General features: G+C 40.3%; 1 long non-coding RNA gene across 2 annotated transcripts in view; it reads right to left on the reverse strand.

Moving 5' to 3' along the window:
• Window positions 1-1,953: 1,953 nt before the first annotated feature.
• The window catches only part of LOC133233670 (uncharacterized), a 30,651-nt gene continuing 8,381 nt past the window's right edge, over window positions 1,954-24,223 (reverse strand). For both annotated transcript variants that reach the window (XR_009731801.1, XR_009731802.1), the window contains one exon: window positions 1,954-2,922. This is a non-coding gene — a long non-coding RNA (uncharacterized LOC133233670). The remainder of the gene's footprint in view (window positions 2,923-24,223) is intronic.

A 24,223-nucleotide genomic window follows, 5' to 3' on the forward strand; every position in this document is an offset into this window, starting at 1 on the left:
TGTCGTCCCCTTCTCCTCCTGCCTTCACTCTTGCCCAGCATCAGGGTCCTTTCTAATGAGTCAGCTCTTCGCATCAGGTGGCCAAAGTATTGGAGCTTCAGCTTCAGCATCAGTCCTTCTAATGAACATTCAGGACTGATTTCCTTTAGGACTGACTGGTTTGACCTCCTTGTAGTCCAAGGGACTCTCAAGAGTCTTCTCCAACACCACAGTTTAAAAGCATTGATTCTTTGACACTCAGCCTTCTTTATAGTCCAATGCTCACATTCATACATGACTACTGGAAAATCCATAGCTTTGACTAGATGGACCTTTGTTGACAAAGTAGTGTCTCTGCTTTTTAATATGCTATCTAGATTGATCATAGGTTTTCTCCCAAGGAGCAAGTGTCTTTTAATTTCATGGGTGCAGTCACCATCTGCAGTGATTTTGGAGCCCAAGAAAATAAAGTATGTCACTGTTTCCATTGTTTCCCATCTATTTGCCATTAACAGATACAGATGTGTGTGTGTGCTTAGTTGCTAAGTTGAGTCTAACTCTTTGAAGCCCCATGGACTATAGCCTGGATGCTTCTCTGTCCATAGAATTCTCTAGGAAAGAATACTGGAATGGGTTGCCATTCCTTTCTACAGGGGGATTTTCCCTACCCAGGGATCAAACCTGCCTGTAAATCAATTATATTTTTTAGAAAATAAATCATGCCATTAAAAAAAATCCAAGTACTAAAACTTAGAAATAAACTTAACATGTCTGAGTCCTATATGAAGAAAACTAAAAACTGTTTTGAGGGAACTAAAGAAAGACTTAAATACAAAAACAGGTCATGTTAGTTGATAGGCTTAATATAGTAAATTTGTCAATTTCCCCGAAATAGCTGTAACAATAACTATTGAATCAAAATGGATTTCTCTTTGAATTTGACAAAATGCTTCTAAAGTTCGCATGAAACAATTAACATAGGTTAAAATTGAAGAAAATGATGAAAAGGAAGGGAATAAAAAGTCTCTGTTGTATCAGAGATTAAGATATACTATTATAATAAATAAAATTGTATGGGACTGGTCCAGAAATAGACAAACAGATAAACAGAAACATAATAGAAATGGACCCAAGTATATATATTTGAATTTGCTGCTGATGCTGCTGCTAAGTCGCATCAGTCGTGTCTGACTCTGTGCGACCCTAGAGACGGCAGCCCACCAGGCTCCCCCGTCCCTGGGATTCTCCAGGCAAGAACACTGGAGTGGGTTGCCATTTCCTTCTCCAATGCATGAAAGCGAAAAGGGAAAGTGAAGTTGCTCAGTCGTATCCAACTCCTAGCGACTCCATGGACTGCAGCCTACCAGGCTCCTCCGTCCATGGGATTTTCCAGGCAAGAGTACTGGAGTGGGCTGCCATTGCCTTCTCCATATTTGAATTTAATATATGATAAAAAAAGACTAAGCATTTGAAAAAAAGAAAGACTACCAGTATATATCTTAAAATAAAATATAGTCCTGTAGGATTAAAGCATTAACTTTAAGAGAGAGCACTAATTAAATATAGAAAGATGTATAAGTAAAAATATATAATCTTGAGGTAAGTAAGGCCCCAAAGCACAAATCATAGAGGAAAGGTGAGAGAATAGCATGGAAACATGTACATTGCCATAAGTAAAATACATTACCTTCTTTAAGAAGCTCTTTAGTTCCTCTTTGCTTTCTGCCATTAAAGTGGGAATTTGCCGTGTGACACGGGGGACTCAACCCAGTGCTCTGAAACAACCTAGAGGGGTGGAATGGGGAGAGACATGGGAAGGAAGTTCAAGAGGGAGAGGAGATATATATATATATATATACACACACACCTGTGGCTGATTCATGTTGATGTATGGCAGAAACCAACACAATATTGTAAAGCAATTATCTACTAATAAAAAAGTCATAACCCATGTTAAAAGAATAAAGCAATCTATTTTGTGAGAAAATATATTTTAATTCAAATATACATGCATTTAAATACATATATTTAAAGAGTGAATGACAAAACATGTGATAAATTGACAGAATGTAGACTTATCTTTCCTAATGTATAAAGAGATTTTAAAGCTCAACTGAAAATGAGACTGTTGTTGTTTAGTCGCTGAATCATGTCTGACTGTTTGCAGCCCCATGGACCACAGCATGCCAGGCTTCCCTGTTCTTTACCATCTCCCACAGCTTGCTTATACTCATGTCCATTGAGTCAGTGATACCATCCAACCATCTCATCCTCTGTTGTCCCTTCTCCTCCTGCCTTCACTCTTGCCCAGCATCAGGGTCCTTTCTAATGAGTCAGCTCTTCACATCAGGTGGCCAAAGTATTGGAGCTTCAGCTTCAGCATCAGTCCTCCTAATGAATATTCAGGGTTGACTTCCTTTAGGATTGACTGGTTTGAGCTCCTTGCCATCCAAGAGACTCTCAAGAGTCTTCTCCATCACCCCAGTTCAAAAGCATCAGTTTTTCAGTGCTCAACCTCCTTTATGATCCAACTCTCACATCCATACACGACTGCTGGAAAAACCGTAGCTTTGACTCTACGGACTTTTTCTGGCAAAGTGATGTCTCTGCTTTTTAATACACTGTCTAGGTTTGTCATAGCTTTCCTTCCAAGGTTTGTCTTTTAATTTCATGGCTGCAGCCACCATTAGCAGTGATTTTGGAGCCCAAGAAAATAAAACCTGTCACTGTTCCCACTTTTCCCCCAACTATTTGCCATGAAGTGGTGGGACTGGATGCCACGATCTTAGTTTTTTGAATGTTGAATTTTAAGCCAACTTTTTCACTCTCCTCTTCACCTTCATCAAGAGGCTCTTTAGTTCCTCTTCACTGTCTACCATTAAAGTAGTATATCATCTGCATATCTGAGGTTGTTGATATTTCTCCCAGCAATCTTGATTCCCACTTGTGAGTCATCACCAAAAGAAAAAAAGAGAGAGAGACAGAAAAAGAAAACAAATCAGGAGCAAGCAATTTCAGGATAAATATAAATGATATTTAAATTGTGAATATTATAAATCAAAGAAATGAAAACATAAAATACATAATAGGTTTTTACATATCAAGATTTTTTCCTCAATTGCCACTCCAGCACCACTTTTCTTCAATAATTTGTATATCTCAAGGAATTTTTTATTTCATTTACTTCGTCAAATCATGGTGCTCAAATTGTAATGTTTCCTTACTAGCTTTTTAATGACTGTAATGTCTCTAGCTAGAGGGTTATCAATTTTATTCTTTCAAAGAAGCAACCTTTGTTTTTATTGATTTTTCTCTTTGCAGTATATCATAATTTATGCTTTTAACTTTAATTTTATTTTCTTCTTTGTTGTTGTTGTTCACTAAGCATGGTCCAATTCTTTGCCACCCCTTGGAATGCAGCATGCCAGGCTTCCCTGTCTGCCACTATCTCCCGGAGTTTGCTCAAATTCATGTCCACTGAGTCGGTGATGCTATCTAACCATCTCATCCTCTCCCGCCGCCTTCTCCTTTTGCCTTCAAGATTTCCCAGCATCAGGGTCTTTGTTCTTTTTCTTGGCTTGAAGTCAAAGCTTTGCTGATTGACTTCAAAGCTTTTTTTCCTCTAATTGTTAAATAACTAATATTGTCTACATTTTCTTCCAAGATGTTCTAGCTTCACTGGACAAACTTATGTTGTTTTTTCAATTTCATTCAGTTAAAAATACATTCTAATTTCTATTGTGATTTATTGTTTTGCCCAAGGGTTTAGGAATATATGTTTATTTTTTTGTTTATTTTTTTAAATTTTATTTTATTTTTAAACTTTACATAATTGTATTAGTTTCCATTTGGATATTTTTTGGATATCTTCCTTTATTGGCTTCTAGTTATTTCTATTATGGTCACAGATATTATTCTGTATGATTTTAGTACAGTTCATTTTACTAAGATTCATTTTACAGCTTAGTGTATAGTGTTTCTTTATAAACATTCCACATCCACTGAAAAAAGCATATATATATATTCAGCAATTGTTGGGTATAGTGTTCTATAGGTATTATGTCAAATGGGTTTGTATCATTTTCAGTTCATTAAATACTTGCTGATTTCTGTTTAATTGTTCCCTTAGTATTTCTATTTTACTCTGAAACAAAATGTATTTATCTGGTTGCTTAGAGCTACTTAAAATAGATTTGGGGCTCATCATTAATTCTTTTATATTGATCATACCATTTCAAATTCTCTAAATCTTTGTTTTGATTCCTTGCTTGTATGATTAGATTTCACCATCAAATAGTTTGTTTGAAAATGTGCCTTAAGGGAGCCTGAGATTTTTAATATTTGTAATTTTCTACCTGTGGTTTTTTCCTACTTCTTTGGTTTTTATAGTTAACAAGTTGTTTGAGTATTACCTTTGCACCTTTTCCTTTCTTCACAACCTGGTACTTATCATTCCAATGTCTTCTGGAATTAAATTTTCTGTGGTCAAGTCTGAGATCATCTTGAATTTTTGCCCTTATTTATGACATTTTTTGGTCCCTTGTCTAGATGCCTTCCATTATCTTTTTTAAACTTACATATTTTGTTATGAAATACAGTACACATCGGGGCTTCTGAAATGGCACAGTGGTAAAGAACCTGCCTGCCAATGCAGGAGACTCAGGAAATGGGGGTTGGATCTCTGGGTTAGGAAGATCCCTTGGAGGAGGAAATGGCAACCCACTCCATTATTCTTACCTGAAAAATCCCATGAACAGAGGAGCATGATGGGCTACAGTCCATGGGTTCCTAACTGAGCAACTGAGTACACACACATATAAATACCTTTATTCTTGAACCTTAATAGTTTAACCAAACTAAGTCACAATGTTATATTGTATCAATCTTACCTTGTATGTACTGTGCTCTTTCAAATTTACAGACCCTGATCTTTCATAATTGCAGGGGAATTTTATATGATTAAAAATCATTGAATATCATTTTTTTTCCCTTCAAGAAAATACATATATTTAGGTTGAACTGTCTTTGTCCCCTATGTCTATTATAATATATTGGCTTCATTCATTTCATTTCTTTTCTTTTTCTTATGTATTCACTCTTTATTTCAAGATGTCCCTCCATAGCATTGATTTAAAATTTAGCCATATCTATTTTATCCCGTCTGGACTTAGATTGGAGAAGGAAATGGCAACCCACTCCAGTGTTCTTGCCTGGAGAATCCCAGGGACGGGGGAGCCTGGTGGGCTGCCGTCTATGGGGTCGCACAGAGTCGGACACGACTGAAGCGACTTAGCACCAGCAGCAGCCTTAGATTACTTATTGATATATATGGTGAGAGTTTTCGGACGTGTTCTTTATTCTGTTTTCATTCTCTATCTCTTTTTCCATTGCAATGTTGTTATATCACCTTCCCTTTCCACTCTTATCATATTGAAGTAATATTCATATTAAAGTTCTTCTATAGTATGCGTTTTAAGAGAATATGCTGTTTCTTGAGCCCTATTCCACCCTGAGTTCTTCACTTATTTTTTGCATGCTATATTTCTTTATATTTTTCCCTCAGAACTATATATATTTTCTATTTAATTTCTTTTAATCTTGTTTATGCTTGGGAAGATTTTATCCAAATTTTATTTTCCAAAATACAGTATAAGCCTTGACATATTTCTCATTTATATCAGATGCTTTTAATACCCCATCCACTATTACCTTCACTCATTTGAGTATACCTGCAGCTGCAGACAGTTCCTGGCATGCTGACAACTCCTCAAGCACCTGCATTTCTCCTCTTTACTGCCTGAAACCCTTCTTTGGTATTATGGGAGTTTGCTTGATTGTGTGTAAACACACCCCAGGAGTATGAGTGGAATTATGCTCCTGGGGCAAATTGCTAACTGATAGGAATTGAAAGTCGGTGACTAAGTACTCATCAGAGAGTATCAACCACAGAGAATATACTGGATAAGTGGACATGATAACTTAGCCATTAGAGATCAGCTGGTCTCTGCCCTCAGCCTCAGTTTGCACAATCAGTCAGTCAGTTCAGTTGCTTAGTCATGTCCGACTCTTTGTGATCCCATGGACTGCAGCACGCCAGGCGTCTGTGTCCATCACCAGCTTTTGGAGCTTGTTCAAACTCATGTCCATTGAGTCAGTGATAACATCCAACCATCTCATCCTCCACCATCCCCTTTTCCTCCTGCCTTCAGTCTTTCCCAGAATCAGAGTCTTTTCCAATGAGTCAGTTCTTCACACGAGGTGGCCAAAGTATTGGAGTTTCAACTTCAGCATCAGTCCTTCCAATGAATATTCAGGACTGATTTCCTTTAGGATTGATTGATTTGATCTCCTTGCAGCCCAAGGGACTCTCAAGAGTCTACTCCAACACCACAGTTCAAAAGCATCAATTCTTATGTGCTCAGCTTTCTTTAAGGTCCAACTCTCACATCCATACATGACTACTGGAAAAACCATAGGTTTGACTAGATAGGCCTTTGTTGGCAAAGTAATGTCTCTGCTTTTTAATACGCTGTTTAGGTTGGTCATAGCTTTTCTTCCAAGGAGCAAACATCTTTTAATTTCATGGCTGCAGTCACGATCTGCAATGATTTTGGAGCCCAAGAAAATAAAGTCTGTCACTGTTTCCATTGTTTCCCCATCTATTTGACATGAAGTGATGGGACCGTGTTTGTACAATAGATCAGGAAATTCCTTTATTATAACTTCTTGATGGATTGATTCTTTTATCAGTATATAATGTCCGTCTTTGTTTTGTAACAGTTTTGACTTAAAGGTTGCTTTGTCTGATATTAGAATAGCCACCCCAGCTCTCTTTTGGGTACTGTTTGCTAGAAGTATCTGTTTTCATCCTTTCATTTTCAAACTTGTGCTTTGAATTGAAAATGAGTCTCTTGTAGATAACATGTAGTTTTCATGTTATTCTGTCCAATCCTCCAATCTCTGCCTTTTGATTAGAAAGTTTAATCCCTTTACATTTAATGTAATTATTGACAAGGGAGGATTTACTTCATCTATTTTATTATTTATTTTCTCTGTGTTTTACACATTTTTTGTCCTTCATTTCCTCCAATGCTGCCTGCTTTTGTGTTTAGTTGATTTTTTGTAGCAAATTGCTTTGACTCCTTTCTAATTTCTTTTTGTATATCTTTTTTTATGATTAGCATATGATTACATTTAATATCCTAAAGTTATAACAGTCTACTTTGAACTGATCCCAACTTAGCTTCAATACCATACAAAAGCTCTGCTTCTAAATAGCTCCATTCTCCCTCTTCTTTTTGATGATTGTGTCTGAGATTTTTCTAAGAAATAATAACCTTCAGAAAAGTAGAAAGCGATAATAGATACTTGGCCATTGCTGCTGCTGCTAAGTTGCTTCAGTAGTGTCCAACTCTGTGCGACCCCATAGACGGTAGCCCACCAGCCTCCCCCGTCCCTGGGATTCTCCAGACAAGAACACTGGAGTGGGTTGCCATTTCCTTCTCCAATGCACAAAAGTGAACAGTGAAAGTGAAGTTGCTCAGTCATGTCTGACTCTTAGCAACCCCATGGACTGCAGCCTACCAGGGTCCTCCGTCCATGGGATTTTCCAGGCAAGAGTACTGGAGTGGGGTGCCATTGCCTTCTCTGCTTGGCTACTAGTAAGTGGCAAAAATAATCCGTGTTGGCATCTTGTTTCTCCATTTACATAGCATGGTGCATATTTTCTTGACTCTTTGTATTTGTCTCAAGTATGTCTTCTATCATTTCCTTGGAATTGTTGTAGCTCAGTTGCTGATCTTTTATCTCATTGTTGGCTCCCTGTGATTTGATATTTTCCACAAAGTGCTCCTTCCTGACCCAGGGGTCAAACTCGGGTCTCCTGCACAGCAGGCAGATTCTTTACCAACTGAGCTTCCAGAGAAGCCTGGAGAAGGAAATGGCAAACCACTCTAGTATTCTTGCCTGGAAAATCCCATGGACAGAGGAGCCTGGTGGGCTGCAGTCCATGGGGTTGCAAGAGTCAGACACAACTTAGCAACTAGACTACCACAAAGTGTTCCAAGCCTGGGACAATGTTTTGTACTTCTACCCCATGATCTGCCCTGCTTACCCTAGACTAGCTTCCTGCCTCCCTAGACAGGTTCCTGAGAGTTGAGGTCATGTTGGCCTGCAGGACACTGTCCTCTGTTTTCAATACGTACTTGGGTGAAGGTAGTCAAAAGATACAAATTTTCGGTTATAAAATTAATTAGTTCTGAGGAAGTAAGATACAGCATGATGACTTCAGTTAATATTATACTATTATTTGAATATGACTAAGAGTAGATCTTGGGCTGCCCAGGTGGTGCTAGTGGTAAAGAACCTGCCTGCTAATGCAGGAGACTAAGGGATGTGGATTCAATCCCCAGGTTGAAAAGATCCTCTGGTACTCTTGTCTAGAAAATTCCATGGACAGAGAAGCCTGGTGGCCTACAGTTCATGAAGTCACAGACCTTGAGCCCTGGCAGGCTCCGTCAGACACAGCTGAGCACGTATGCATTTGAAGTTCATGTTAAATATCAATGATATCTTAATAAAAATGAAGACAATAAATTAAAGTAAAGGTTAGCTAATATTCCTCTGACCTGGTTTACCCAGGTAGCAGCAGCAGAAGTCTAGTGGTATGATTTAGAAACAGTCCCTGATCACAAGGTTACAGGTGAAAAATCCCTCCTGCAGTGGTATCCTTAAAGAAAGACTTTCCTTTTTCAGCTCAAACAAGCTAGAGTGGTTTCTATGGTGTGCAACTAAGAATATTGATAGAACCTCCATGATGCTGGGTAAGTGATGGTTTGCTATATATCTGGCTTGTTAGTACAAGGAATTAAGACCAGATAAATCAAAGTAATAACAATAAATGTTAGGATAACTTATGTAGGACCAAGTCCCAAGTGCTGCAAGGAGCATTCAAAGCAGGAATTGCTTTCTTAGTAAGAGTTTGAAAACTCAGAGGTGGCCTGATCACTCCAGAAAGGAGTTATTTGAGCACAAGGCCAAGAGAAGTTTTTCTTATTAAATCACTTCTGCCCTTACAATTTTGGCTGCTTGTCATTCAGATCAATTGTTTCATTTGTCAGTGTGTGCCAAGTCTATTACACAAAAGGTAAAATGCAGCAAAAACAAATTGAAGTTGAATGGCTCTCCTTAGCAAAAAAACTTTTATTTTCTGCTAATTTCCAACTGATTTCCTAAGAGCTCAGAGTTTCAGAGAGCAACCAGAGTGGATTTTATTAAATCTTTGATTAGGGAACTTTAAAGCTTGAAAATTAGAGTGCAGTCTTCTTGTTTTGCAGATGGAGAAACAGAGTCTCAGTGAGATAAAGAGACTGGCATGAGGTTTCACAATGCATTCAAGGTCCAAGAGCAGCAGAATGTGACACCCCACAATGTGAATATGGGAATTCAGGACATACCACCCCTAAATATACCACTTTGGTATACTGATTCTTTTGAGCTGTAGACTTTTGAAAAACAGTAAATGCAGGAAGAGGATTTCCCCAATCTCCCCTTATCTGCCACAAGATAGATCCTCTGGAAAGAATTCAATTACCATCAGTCCACTCCCCCAGGAGTCTCATCAACTGTGGAAGATCGACTTTTATCACATGAGACAAAATTGGAAGTTGACACCACATCAAGATACACAATCATACCTCCCATCTATTCTTCTAAGCGCCATTCATCTTTTATCCCTGAGAAGCCTACCTCACTCTCTTCTTTTCCTATTAAGATGGCATTTAATCCTGAATTCAAAAGCCACCTCTTTGAGTTACTCATTTTCCCTGGGTATCTCCCATGAATACTCCAGTGTACATGTCAATAAACCTGTTTGTTTTCTCTTGTTAATCTTTTATTACAGGGGTCTCAGCTAAGAACTGAGAGGGTAAGATAAAACAATTTTCTCTCTCCTACAAGGCAGATCTAGATTAGAAAAACCCGGGCACACCATCCTTTTCACAGATACATCTTCTAAAGTGTAACAAGTGCTGCCCTGTTCAGCACTGGAGATCTTTACCCTGGGCTAGATTTTTGCCTGCAGCTCCCAAATGAGGAGTCTTACTGATAAAATAGGTTGACCAGGAGATGGAATTTAAAATGGCATTTGCCCTTGGGAGGGAGGAGAATTGTTCTGTACTGGGCTTCAGGTTTTCTGCTTGGAAGTGGCTCCCACATTACAGGAAGTTTCTTTCCCTTGCTTCCTTCTCCCCTGAACTCCAGATTCAGGGACATTTATTTTTTCCATGGGTCCTTTCAGTTTCCTCTTAATGAGACCAGTGGTTGCTGAGAGTTTGACTGACACTTGGTATGTACAGCTTGTATTCATCTTCCTGAGAAAGGGCATTGCACAAGAAAGGATTGCCAGTGGCAACCGTGGTGGCATTTCTGAGAGCCCAGCAGCATTCCCAGCAGCTCTGTTCCCCACCCCAGTGGAAGGAAATGCCACTGGCAGACCAGCGGATGGAGGGCGGCATGACTTCTACAGTAATTAAAATATTCCTATGCAGGGAGACCTTGAGTTCCTTTCTTGTCACCCACTGGACCTCATTACTTTTTACCCACATACAGTTCTCCTGATTTCCAGGACACCCAAGCCAAGTCTAGGCTGGAGGGAAATACTTTTGGAGTAAAATCAAATCAGTTGCAAATGAGTTACAACATCTCAATCGCCTTAATAGATCAAACAAAAACTTCACTGTGTGTTCCAGACAACCCGGAATGATCCCCTCCGTAAAGTCCCCCAGCTACAAAAACGCAAATCTGTGGCCTGCCTATAGCCAGGTCCCAAGCAATGGCCTTGGAGGCTTAGCCAGGACACAAGGACTTGGAATGGAGCTCACTGAGCGTGTGGCCTGGCTAGGATGGAGTAACTAGCAAGCTAGCTGGAACACGCTCTCCTGCCTCAGGCCAGGGAATAGCTATGTCAGGCCAGGAGTAAAGAAAATGGATTTCACTTACTTTGTACCCTGTGTACTGCCCGGGGAGAGGGTGGGCAAATGAAGCCGTTTTTTTGTGTATTGGTAGCACTCTGGAGTTGCAGCAAGTCTCTGCCCAGGCCCTCCTCTCTCTCCATCCCAGTTTCCCTCCCCGTTTTCTCTTCAGAATAAGTGTGTTTTAATATAGCTAGATTGCTCTTCAGATTCAAACTTTAAAAACAGGTAGATTGAGTTGAGATTTTATAGAACAGCCCTTCAAATTGAAAGATAGTTTAATTGATAATTGGATTACCTATCGATTGACATAAAGTGCACAAACTTAAAAGCTTAGGCTTATGCGTATGCCCATGGATCATCATCACAATCAAGATAAAGAGTATACTCATCACCTCTAAGAGTTTCTTCTTGCTCCTTTGTAATTTATCCTTCTCCCCTCTTCCTGCTCAGTCCTCAGCCTACTCTCTTGACAATCACAGACCTGCTTTCTTTCATATTAGATTGGCTTTCATCTTTTAGACATTTATATGAATCATACAAATATACTTTTTTGGGGGGAATCTGGCCTCTTTCACTCAGTACAATTATTTTGAGACTTGTCTATACGAAGTGAACTTTATTAGTTTGTATATTTTAAAGAATTGGTTCATTTGATCTAAATTGTTAAATTTATTGGCATAAAGTTGTGCCAGATTCTTTACTGTCTGAGTCATCAGGAAGCCCTAATATTTCCTTTCTACTCTTTTAATGTTTGTAGAACTTAACAGTTACCTAATATTATTAATTTTTGTTTTCTCTATCTCTTTTCCCTTTGTTTATTCTGCCTATACATTCTTCAATTTTATTGATCCCAGGCAAGCAACTTTTGGTTTCATAGATTTCTCTATTGTTTTTCTTTTTGTTCATTAATTTTTGCTCTAATATTTTTTTATTTCCTTCCTTCTGCCTTACTTTAATTCCTTGGTTTAATTTGCTTTTCTTTTTTTAAGTTTCTTAAGGTGGAAGCTGAAATCACAGATTTGAGAAATTTCTTCTTTCTAATATGGGTAGTTACTGCTATACATTTATCTCTAAGTACCTTGCCTGTATCCCACACACTTTGAAGTTATGTTTTCTATTTTTTTTTTCACTTGAAAAGCATCTTCTAATTTTTCTTTGATTTCTTTTTTAAAAAATATTTATTTATTTGGCTGCCCCAGGTCTTATTTGTGGAATGTGGGATCTTTAGGTGCAGCATCTTGTTATGGGATCTAGTTACCCTACCAGGGATTGAACCTGGGCCCCCTGTATTGGGAGTGCAGAGGCTTAGCCACTGGACCACCAGGGAAATCCTCTATGATTTCTTTTTGAAATCACTGGTTATTTAGAAGTGTATTACATATACATCTTAAATATATACAATTATTGTCAATTACACATAACTAAAGCTGTCAAAAATGTGTATTACTTATTAATAGCTTCCAAATATTTGGGGATTTTACAGTTATTTTGCTGTTACTGATTTCTAATTTGTTTTATTGTGGTCAGAGAAATGTTATGTATGATAGTGAAAGTGAAAGTCACTCAGTCGTGTCCGAATCTTTGTGACCCCATACAGTCTGTGGAATTCTCCAGGCCAGAATACTGGAGTGGGTAGCCTTTCCCTTCTCCAGGGGATCTTCCCAATCCAGGGATCGAACCTAGGTCGATCCAACCCAGCAGATGTTCCTGACCCAGGAATCGAACCGGGGTCTCCTGCATTGCAGGCAGATTCTTTACCAACTGAGTTATCAGGGAAGCCTGTAATGTATGATATGAACCCTGTTAAATTGCCTGAGATTTATTTTACTGCTCAAAATATGGTCTATGTTCTGCATGTATCTGAAAATAATGTATATTCTCTTGTTGTGTAGAGTGTTCTAGAAATATCAATTAGGTCAAGTTGATGGATAAGTGTTGTTCAAGATGTCTAGCTTTTAACTGATATTCTATCTACTTTTTCTATTAATTATCAAGAGGAAAACATTGAAATCTGCAGATACAATTACAGATTTGGTGAATTTTTGCTGAAGTTCTCTCAGTTTTCATTTCATGCATTTTAGAAGCTCTGTTGTTAGGTACATACATTTTTGGAATCATATCCTCTGGAACAACTGATTTATCATTATGTAATGAGCTTCCCTGGGTTTCCCAGGTGGCGCAATGGTAAGGAATCTGCCTACAATGCAGGAGACCTGGGTTCAATCCCTGGGTGAGGAAGATCCCCTGGAGCGGGAAAAGGCTACCAATCCAGTATTCTTGCCAGGACAATTCCCATGGACAGAGGTGACTGGCAGGCTACAGTCTGTGGGGTTGCAAAGAGTCGGACACGACTTAGTGACTAAATCACCACCAATGAGTTTCCCTATCCCTGTCCATAGTCTTTACTCTGAAACTACTGTCACATTAGCTTTATTTTGATTAGTTTCCTATTGCTTCTGTGACAAGTTACCACAAACTTAGTGGCTTAAAACTATACAAATTTACCTTAAGGTTCTGGAGGTCAGCAGTGTCAGTAGGCTAAAGTCAAGGTGTTACCAGGGTTGGTTCCCTCTGGGAACCAGGCTCTAGGGGAAAATCGTTCTTGTTGCCTTTTCTAACTTTTCTAGCTCATGGCTCCTTCCTCCATCTTTAAAGAAGAGAGCATAATGTCATTCAGTTCAGTTCAGTTCAGTCGTTCAGTTGTGTCTGACTTTCTGCGACCCCATGAATCACAGCACGCCAGGCCTCTCTGTCCATCACCAACTCCCAGAGTTCATGCAAACTCACATCCATCAAGTCAGTGATGCCATCCAGCCATCTCATCCTCTGTCGTCCCCTTCTCCTCCTGCCCCCAATACCTCCCAGCATCAGAGTCTTTTCCAGTGAGTCAACTCTTCGCATGAGGTGGCCAAAGGACTCGAGTTTCAGCTTTAGCATCATTCCTTCCAATGAACACTCAGGGCTGATCTCCTTTAGGATGGACTTGTTGGATCTCCTTGCAGTCCAAGGGACTCTCAAGAGTCTTCTCCAACACCACAGTTCAAAAGCATCAATTCTTCAGCACTCAGCTTTCTTCATAGTCCAACTCTCACATCCATACATGACTACTGGAAAAACCATAGCCTTGACTGGATGGACCTTTGTTGGCAAAGTAATGTCTCTGCTTTTGAATATGCTATCTAGGTTGGTCATAACTTTCCTTCCAAGGAGTAAGCGTCTTTTAATTTCATGGCTGCAGTCACCATCTGCAGTGATTTTGGATCCAAAAATATAAAGTCTGACACTGTTTCCACTGTTTCCCTATCTATTTGCCATGAAGTGATGGGACCAGATGCCATGATCTTCGTTTTCTGAATGTTGAGCTTTAAGCCAACTTTTTCACTCTCCTCTTTCACTTTCATCAAGAGGCTTTTGAGTTCCTCTTCACTTTCTGCCATAAGGGTGGTGTCATCTGCATATCTGAGTCATTACATCCCCTTAATTATTACTCCTTCCATTGACACATGGCTTTCTCTGACTCTGACCCTCTTGCCTTTCTCTAATTTGCTGAGTAAACTTTATTAGTTTGTGTCTTTCAAAAAAATTGGCCATTTTATGTAAGTTGTTAAATTTATTGTGAGTACATTGGACCAACCTGGATAATCCCCTTCCCAAGATCCTTAGCTTAATCATATCTGTAAGATCTCTTCTGCCATGTAAAGTAACATATTCCCAGTTTTGAGGGATTAGAATACAGATATCTGTGGGTGCTAAGTCAATCCAGTCGTGTCTGACTCTTTGCAACCCCATGGACTGTAGCCTACAAGGCTCCTCTGTCCATGGGATTCTCTAGGCAAGAATACTGGAGTGGGTGGCCATGCCCTCCTCCAGGGGATCTTCCTGACTCAGGGATCAAATTGGCATCGCTTATGTCTCTTGCAGGTGGATTCTTTATCACTAGTGCCACCTGGGAAAGCCACAGATATCTGTGGGGGGGCATTATTCAGACTACCATACCATACCATTCTTTTACTTTTAGCCTACTTTTTCTTATATTTAAACTAGATTTATTGTACTTTCAATGTGACCATCAGGAGAAGGATATGGCAAACCACTCCAATCTCCTTGCCTGGGAAATCCCATGGACAGAGGAGCCTGGTGGGCTGCAGACCATGGGGTCACAAAGAGCTGGGTACGACTGAGTGACTAACACTCGATGTGACTATGGTTACAGTTGAGTTTATATCTCCTCATTGCTTTGTGCTTGTTATTTGTCTCATCTATTCTTTGTTCTCATTTTCTTCTTTTGCCCTTAGTCCACTGGGCTGCTACAAAAAATACCATAAATTGAGTAGCTTACAAACAACAGAAATTTGTTTCTCTCAGTTCTAGAAGCTGGAAATCTGAAATTAAGTGTTAAGTCATGGCTCTCTTCCTAGTTGCAGAGTTCTTATTGTGTCCTCACATAGTAGAAGAGGATGGGGATATCTCTGGAGTTTCCTTTGTAAGAACACTAATCCCATTCATGAAGGCTCTGCCCTCATGACCTAATCACCTCCTAAAGGCCCCACCTCCTAATATCATCACTTGGGCATTGGGATTTCAACATAGGAAATTTGAGGAAATACATTCAGACCAAAGCAATCCATAACATGCTCTTCTTTTGGATTAAGTATTTTTTTTATGATTTCATTTTATCCCTGCTGCTGCTGCTAAGTCGCTTCGGTTGTGTCTGACTCTGTGCGACCCCATAGACAGCAGCCCACCGGGCTCCCCGGTCCCTGGGATTCTCCAGGCAAGAACACTGGAGTGGGTTGCCATTTCCTTCTCCAATGCATGAAAGTGAAAAGTGAAAGTGAAGTCGCTCAGTTGTGTCTGACTCTTAGAGACCCCATGGACTGTAGCCTATCAGGCTCCTCCGTCCACGGGATTTTCCAGGTAAGAGTACTGGAATTTTATCCCTAGTGTTAGGCAATTAGTTATAACTGTTGTATTCTGTAGTCATTGCTTTATAGCTTATAGCAAGCATCTTTAATTTTTCACAATGTACCTTCATGTGATATTATGCCTCTTCATATGCAGTGTTAGAATACCATCATTCCTTCCTTCTGACCTTTGCTATCATTGTTCTTTAATTTTTTTACTTTTGTGTACATTAGAAACTTTACAATATATTTTTTCTTTGAACTAGGTTGTTATTCAAAGAAATTGAAATAATAAGAGAAAATATTTATGTTAGTTACACTTTCTGGTATTCTTTATTTTCACATGTACATTGAGATTTCTGTCAGGTATAAATTTTTGTCTGCCTGAATCACTTCATTTGCTATTTCTTTTGGTGAATGTCTGTTAGTAATGTACTCTTTCAGCTTTTATATTTCTGAAAACAATTTTATTTTACATTTTTTAAAAAAGATCTTTTTTTCTGGGTATCAAATTCTATTTCAGTGCCTTGCATATGTTGTTTTACACTCTTTTTTTGACTTGCATTCTTTTCTCTAGAAGTCTGCTATATTTCTTATCTTTGTTCTTTGGCCCAGAGTAACCTTAAAAATGGGCTTCCCAGGTGGCTCAGTGGTAAAGAATCCAATGCAATAGATACAGGAGACATGGGTTCAATTACTGGGTTGGGAAGATCCCTTGGAAAAGGAAATGGCAACCCACTCCAGTATTCTTGCCTGGAGAATCCCATGGACAGAAGAGCCTGGCAGGCTACAGTCTATGGGATCGAAAAGAGTTGTATGTGACTGAGCACACACACACACGCACGGCCTTAAAAATAGACCATGAAGGCCAGAAAATGACCTTCTTACATGCTTTCAAGATTTTCCCTTAATCATTGTTTTTATGCAGTCTCATTACAATGTGCTTTAGCTAGTTTTCTTCATGTTTCTTATTCTTGGATTTTGTTGAATTTCTTGGGTCTGTGAGTTTACAGTTTTTATTAAATTTCTGACCATTATTATTATTATTAATCACTATTATTTCTTCCTCCTACCTCAGGAACTCTAATTACAAATATATGAGGCCACTTGAGATTTTCCTACATCTCACTGATACTCTGTTCATCTTTTTTTCAGGCTTTTTTCAATTATACTGTCATTTCAAAGAGTTTCTAATACGATGTCATTAAGTATACTAATGTAACAGTTTGAATCCTTTTGGGTCTTGCTTTAAGTTTTGTTAGGCAGGACTAGAACAGCTTTTAGCCTAGGGCTGATTTCCCCCCATTACCAAGGTAAAACTCGAGTATATACTAACTGAAAACCATGAATTATGAGGTTTTCTCCTCTGGTTTATGGAATCAGAAACTGGCTTTTTTTATGGGGGGATTGTCTCTTCTTTGGGTACTGTTTCCTCTGATCTCATTGAGCATTTCCTAGCTGTCTTGAGTCATTTCCCCACACACGGATATTGCTCAGAGCTCACTACAGACTCAGTGGACCATCTGCAGACCTGAAGAGCTTTCTATGAAGACTTGTCCTTCACAGTACTCTCCCCTGTACTCTGGTCACTTTGGTCTCCTTAGACTCTCAGGTCCATCTCTTCAACTGTAGGGCAATGCCAGTTCCACCTAAAATGTTCATTCCTGCTCCGCATTCTGGAAACTTTCTCTAGGCAATAAGCCATAAAAATTGTAGCACTCACTTCATTTGTTTCTTGTTGTTTAGTGTTCATTGTCTTTGTTCAATGTCTTGAAAAATATTATTTCATATTTGGTTCCCCCTCTCCCCTGCTGCCCCCAGCTGTTCTGCTAGTCTTATGGGATCTTAGTTTCCTGACCAGGAATTGAACCCAGACTGCAGCAGTGAAAGCACCAAGTCCTAACCATAGGACCACCAGGGAATTCTGTTTCATATATTTTGCGTGGGGTTTTCAGCTGTTTCAAGTGGGAAGGTAATTTTGGTCCATGTCACTTCATCTTATTGTACAGTGGAAGTTTTACAATCTTTCACTTAATTTTTGTTTTAAACTCAGTATTTGTTTAAGTAGAAATTCCTCTATTATATTTTAAGTGTCGTGTATTTCCTTGTTGAGGGACTTGATAGAAGGTGGTGGCTAGAACCTGTAGGCAAAAACAAAAGATGTTGTTTCCCAAGATGCAAACGAAGTACCGCCGAAATGAGAATGGGAGTTATTTGGAAATTAGAGTTCAGTTTACAAAAATTAATATTCCCACCTACACTTATCAATCTATTATGTAAATGTTGAGTTATTTAGTTCCCATGTTTCTGCATGTCTTATGAGCAAAGATACTAACTGATCTTTGGTTTTAGTTATCTTCTCAAATGTCTGTATACCAAACAGCTTGGAAGAAAGATATAAAATCTCCTTCTAGAACGGAAGACTGCTTTGCCTGTGGGTTGATGCATATAAGACGCCTCCCACTGGAGTCAAGTTTCGGCAGGTTTGCTTGTTGGCTGTTATAAAGGATTCAGGTGCCCTAGGCCTTCCTGTGAAACGACCCCTCCCATGTGCGGGTGCCACTTGGCCCTCTCCTCACTGCGTTTGGGAATCTGGGCTTGGGGAGCTGATACCAATAGTCTGAGGCTTTTGCTGCTTGTTGTGCCATGAATATTACATCCTTTATCTCTGACCCAGGAAACTTGTGTCTTCTGCCAAAATCTGTGAAACTGTGACAGGCTATTTTTTTGTTTACAAGGAGGGTAAAATATCAACTCCTTCATAGTTTTTGACAGTAAACTAGTATATTTTATCTAGGCTGCCGCAATTTGGCCTATGCTTCTTTATTCCAACAAGATCCCAACTTCTAGAAAATGGCAGAGATGGAAGGATGCGGGGGACATGGGAGAACTTGAAGTGAGTGGTTCTGGTAGGCCCATGTTCTGTGACTCCTGAGGAAGTGAAGTAATGCGCAAACATCAGGTCGTATTACAGTACTATATTTAAAATATATTTAAATATATATATTTAAATATTTAAGTATATATATATATATATATGAGAAACGCTGGGCTAGAAGAAGCACAGGCTGGAATCAAGATTGCTGGGAGAAATATCAATAACCTTAGATATGCAGATGACACCACCCTTATGGCAGAAAGTGAATAGGAACTCAAAAGCCTCTTGATGAAAGTAAAAGACAAGAGTGAAAAAGTTGGCTTAAAGCTCAAACATTCAGAAAACTAAGATCATGGCATCTGGTTCCATCACTTCATGGGAAATAGATGGGGAAACAGTGGAAACAGTGTCAGACTTTATTTTGGGGGGCTCCAAAATCACTGCAGATGGTGATTGCAGCCATAAAATTAAAAGATGCTTACTCCTTGGAAGGAAAGTTATGACCAACCTAGATAGCATATTCAAAAGCAAAGACATTACTCTGCCAACAAAGGTCCGTCTAGTCAAAGCTATGGTTTTTCTAGTAGTCATGTATGGATGTGAGAGTTGGACTGTGAAGAAAGCTGAGTGCTGAAGAATTGATGCTTTTGAACTGTGGTGCTGGAGAAGACTCTTGAGAGTCCCTTGGACTGCAAGGAGATCCAACAAGTACATCCTAAAGGAGATCAGCCCTGGGTGTTCATTGGAAGGACTGATGCTGAAACTGAAACTCCAGTACTTTGGCTACCTCATGTGAAGAGCTGGTTCATTTGAAAGGACCCTGATGCTGGGAGGGATTGGGGGCAGGAGGAAAAGGGGGCAAGAGAGGATGAGATGGCTGGATGGCATCATGGACTCAATGGACATGAGTTTGGGTGAACTCCTGGAGTTGGTGATAGACAGGGAGGCCTGGGGTGCTGCAATTCATGAGTTCGCAAAGAGTCAGACACAATTGAGTGACTGAACTGAACTGATATATCCCCTATATTTAGGGGATATTCAATCTAAAGAAGCAAAGATATTACAAGGCAAGATAGCCAGACCCAACTATTTAAGAACTTTGAAACAAAAGATAGAAATATATGGTGTGGGGGACTTGCAAGATCTAGTCATTGTTCTAGTCCCATGTGGGTGCTGTGACCCACAGGGAGTGGGTAAGGAACTGCTGCCAAGGACAAATCTCATGTGCACATCACCAATGGCCATTCTGCCTTAGAGAGGAAAACCCCAAGTACAAAGGGCATAATCCCTCAACTTGGGCATAGGGCCAATGGAGGGTATCTTGGGATTGTCTCAGTGCCCCTCTGGCCTTAGCATTGTATTATCAGACTTGTTACTCCCTAGGACTTTCTTTCAGCAAGTGAGCAGTGCCTGGGGATAGGTCTCATCTCCACCACTCAGTTGGAGTAGAAATCCTTCAGCTCCCTCACCCCTTGGATTTGGTAAATTCCAGGCACATGTTCAGGGAATTCCCAGGGGACATTAGTGGTAAAGAATCTGCCTGCCAATGCAGGAGACACAAGTGATGTGGAGTCAGGAAGATCTCCTGGAGTAGGAAATGGCAACCCACTCCAGTATTCTTGCCTGGAGAATTTCATGGACAGAAGGGCCTGGTGAGCTACATGCGGTCGCAAAGAGTTGGACATGACTGAGCACACACACACACACACACACACACAGGCACATGTGTCTGAATGGGTCTATACTTGAATTATTCACTGTTCCACTATGCACTGTTCATTCACTGCCTTTTCTTTTCTGTCTCACTTCACCTCTCTCCTTCCAGTGATTCTTGGGGCCACTTCCTCCTAAAATGCCTTGTACTTGAATCCTTACGTCAGAATCTGAGGGAAAGAGATAGAAATGGAATGAAAAATCACATTGGATGTACGGTCTCATTAAATTGGAGCATCAAAAAGGAAGCTGAGAATCCCCTCCGTGAGGCTCTGGGATTAAACAGTAATGTAGTTTCTGGCAAGAAGAATGAATTTTAAAAACGTTCCTTAGGACTGAGATATGAGTCCTCTGGAGGAGAGAAATGGTCTGGAAATCATGGCGTAACGCTTGTTCAGGAACATAAAACAGATGTCTGTAAAACCCTATCAGTGAGGCCGGGAGCCCAGAGGGCTTTGATGGTTCCAGCCTTGTGCTTTATTTGCTGGCAAGCTATTTCAGACTTGCCAGAGCTCCTGGGGTTACCATAGTATTTGTAAACAAAGCTCTGTGGTCAACACACTCTGGGGTGGTACAACAATGCAAAGGGAATTTTCGGGGAGGCAGGGTGCTTTTGCTGGGAAAGCCTTGGAAAATGACATCTTGAAAAGGTCACGAAACACGAAGCAATGGAACTGGGCTGCCTTGCTGATTGAGATCAGCCATTCACTTGACCCTATTCCCTCCCTCGCTGCTCCCAGCATCCCCTTCCCTGCAGATGTTTCACGGCTCCTCCATGTAGACAGGAAGTCAAAGTCATATGAGAAAATGTCCCAGGTGCTACAGGGATGTGGCCAGAGGGACAACCCCTGGGTTCTCTGAAAATCAAGGTCATAGAGCCTTCTGCTGAGCCATTCAAAACTGCCCGCTCTTCTCTCTCCTCTAAAAGATGCTAAGTCCACAAATAGGTGTTGCACACCTACAAAATGCCAGATGCTGAGGGCTATAAAGATGATGAAGATACAGTTCTTGTCCCCAGAAGATCATTGTCTGGAAGTGATGGTGGGGGCAATGACACCAGCACTGGGCCCATCGGAGGAGGTCAAGAGAGGAGACAGGGGGGATCTGAGAGCTGCTGAGTCCTACTTGAAAGACAGGATGGACTGACCATCCTAGTATTTCTTGAGCACTTTCAGTGTGCCAGGCACCATCTAAGTGCATACATGTATTAACTAATAAACAAATGCATAAGACAAATACTATGACTATCCCCAGATGGATTAACTGTAGTGAAATTAACTTGCTTATCACTTCATGAGAAATAGATGGGGAAACAGTGGAAACAGTTTCAGACTTTATTTTTGGGGCTCCAAAATCGCTGCAGATGGTGACTGCAGCCATGAAATTAAAAGACACTTACTCCTTGGAAGGAAAGTTATGACCAACCTAGATAGCATATTCAAAAGCAGAAACATTACTTTGCCAACAAAGGTCCATCTAGTCAAGGCTATGGTTTTTCCAGTGGTCATGTATGGATGTGAGAGTTGGACTGTGAAGAAAGCTGAGTGCTGAAGAATTGATGCTTTTAAACCGTGGTGTTGGAGAAGACTCTTGAGAGTCCCTTGGACTGCAAGGAGATCCAACCAGTCCATTCTGAAGGAGATCAGACCTGGGTGTTCTTTGGAAGGAATGATGCTAAAGCTGAAACTCCAATACTTTGGCCACCTCATGCAAAGAGTTGACTCATTGGAAAAGACTCTGATGCTGGGAGGGATTGGGGGTAGGAGGAGAATGGGACAACAGAGGATGAGATGGTTGGATGGCATCACTGACTCGATGGATGTGAGTTTGAGTGAACTCCGGGAGTTGGTGATAGACAGGGAGGTCTGGCATGCTGCAATTTATGGGGTCGAAAAGAGTCGGACACGACTGAGCGACTGAACTGAACTGAACTGAACTGATGGCCACAGAGTCAGGATTCAATGCCTCAGAGCATCATCTTAATGTCCACACGATCCTGCAGGGAACCATCTCTGGTAGGCTGCTCCCAGGCCGAGACTATGAGAAATGGGTGTGAATTAGTGATCTTTAATCCCTGGTAGCTTGGCTGGTAAAGAATTCGCCTGCAACATGGGAGACCTGGATTCAGCCCCTGGGTTGGGAAGATCCTCTAGAGGAGGGCATGGCAACGAATTCCAGTATTCTTGCTTGGAGAATTCCCATGGACAGAGGAGCCTGGTGGGCTACAGTCCATGGGTTGCAAAGGGTTGGACGTGATTGAGAGACTAAGCACAGTACAGCAGATAGATCTTTAACATGTGTAACAGGTACTCCAGCAGAGTGTAGACAGAGTTTCCAATGATTCTAGATTCAGAGTTTCTAGATTCTAACCTAGATTAGAATCTAGGTTTTCCCAGGAAGAAACATCCAGAGATATTACAATACTGATAAACAAAATAAACACAGAGTTCCTATTTCAGGTATCTGCTTCTAGAACCTGTTTAAAAATCCCTCTTCTCCCAAAGATGATGAATAGGGTTCAGGTAGGTACCAGAGGTTTATTCTCTAAAATACAAATGAGATAGGATCCTAAGAGTTTAAAGAGCCATGGTATTAGTCCACTGTGCTTCTGACAGCCAGTCATTATTTTTACCCTGAAAATGGGGAAATTCGAGGGTTTGGGAGAAGAAGGGCCTTAAACAAGACCTGGTTTGTGAAGGCTGGCCTGAGGCAGAGCTGAAAAGAAGCCATTTTTCAGAAGGAAAAAATACCAAGAAAGGATAAGCATGTATTTAAACTGGAATGCTCAAAATTCTCCAAGCCAGGCTTCAACAATACGTGAACCATGAACTTCCAGATGTTCAAGCTGGTTTTAGAAAAGGCAGAGGAACCAGAGATCAAATTGCCAACATCTGCTGGATCATGAAAAAAGCAAGAGAGTCCCAGGAAAACATCTATTTCTGCTTTATTGACTATGCCAAAGCCTTTGACTGTGTGGATCACAATAAGCTGTGGAAAATTCTGAAAGAGATGGGAATACCAGACCACCTGACCTGCCTCTTGCGAAACCTATATGCAGGTCAGGAAGCAACAGTTAGAATTGAACATGGAACAACAGGCTGATTCCAAACAGAAGAGGAGTACGTCAAGGCTGCATATTGTCACCCTGCTTATTTAACTTATATGAAAAGTACATCATGAGAAATGCTGGGCTGTAAGAAGCACAAGCTGGAATCAAGATTGCCGGGAGAAATATCAATAACCTCAGATATGCAGATGATACCATTCTTATGGCAGAAAGCTAAGAGGAACTGAAGAGCCTCTTGATGAAAGTGAAAGAGGAGAGTGAAAAAGCTGGCTTAAACTCAATGTTCAGAAAACTAAGATCATGCCATCTGGTCCCATCACTTCATGGCAAATAGATGGGGAAACAGTGGAAACAGTGACAGACTTTATTTGGGGGGGCTCCAAAATCACTGAAGATGGTGACTGCAGCCATGAAATTAAAAGATGCTTGCTCCTTGGGAGAAATGCTATGACCAACCTAGACAGCATATTAAAAAGCAAAGATATTACTTTGCTAACAAAGGTCCATATAGTTAAAGCTATGGTTTTTCCAGTAGTCACGTATGGATGTGAGAGTTGGACTATAAAGAAAGCTGAGTGGCCAAAGAATTGATGCTTTTGAACTGTGGTGTTGGAGAAGACTCTTGAGAGTCCCTTTGACTGCAAGGAGATCCAACCAGTCCATCCTAAAGGAGATCAGTCCTGAATACTCCTTGGAAGGACTGATTTGA

The sequence above is a fragment of the Bos javanicus genome, chromosome 20, assembly GCF_032452875.1.
Source record: "Bos javanicus breed banteng chromosome 20, ARS-OSU_banteng_1.0, whole genome shotgun sequence".
In the NCBI taxonomy this organism is placed as follows: domain Eukaryota; kingdom Metazoa; phylum Chordata; class Mammalia; order Artiodactyla; family Bovidae; genus Bos; species Bos javanicus.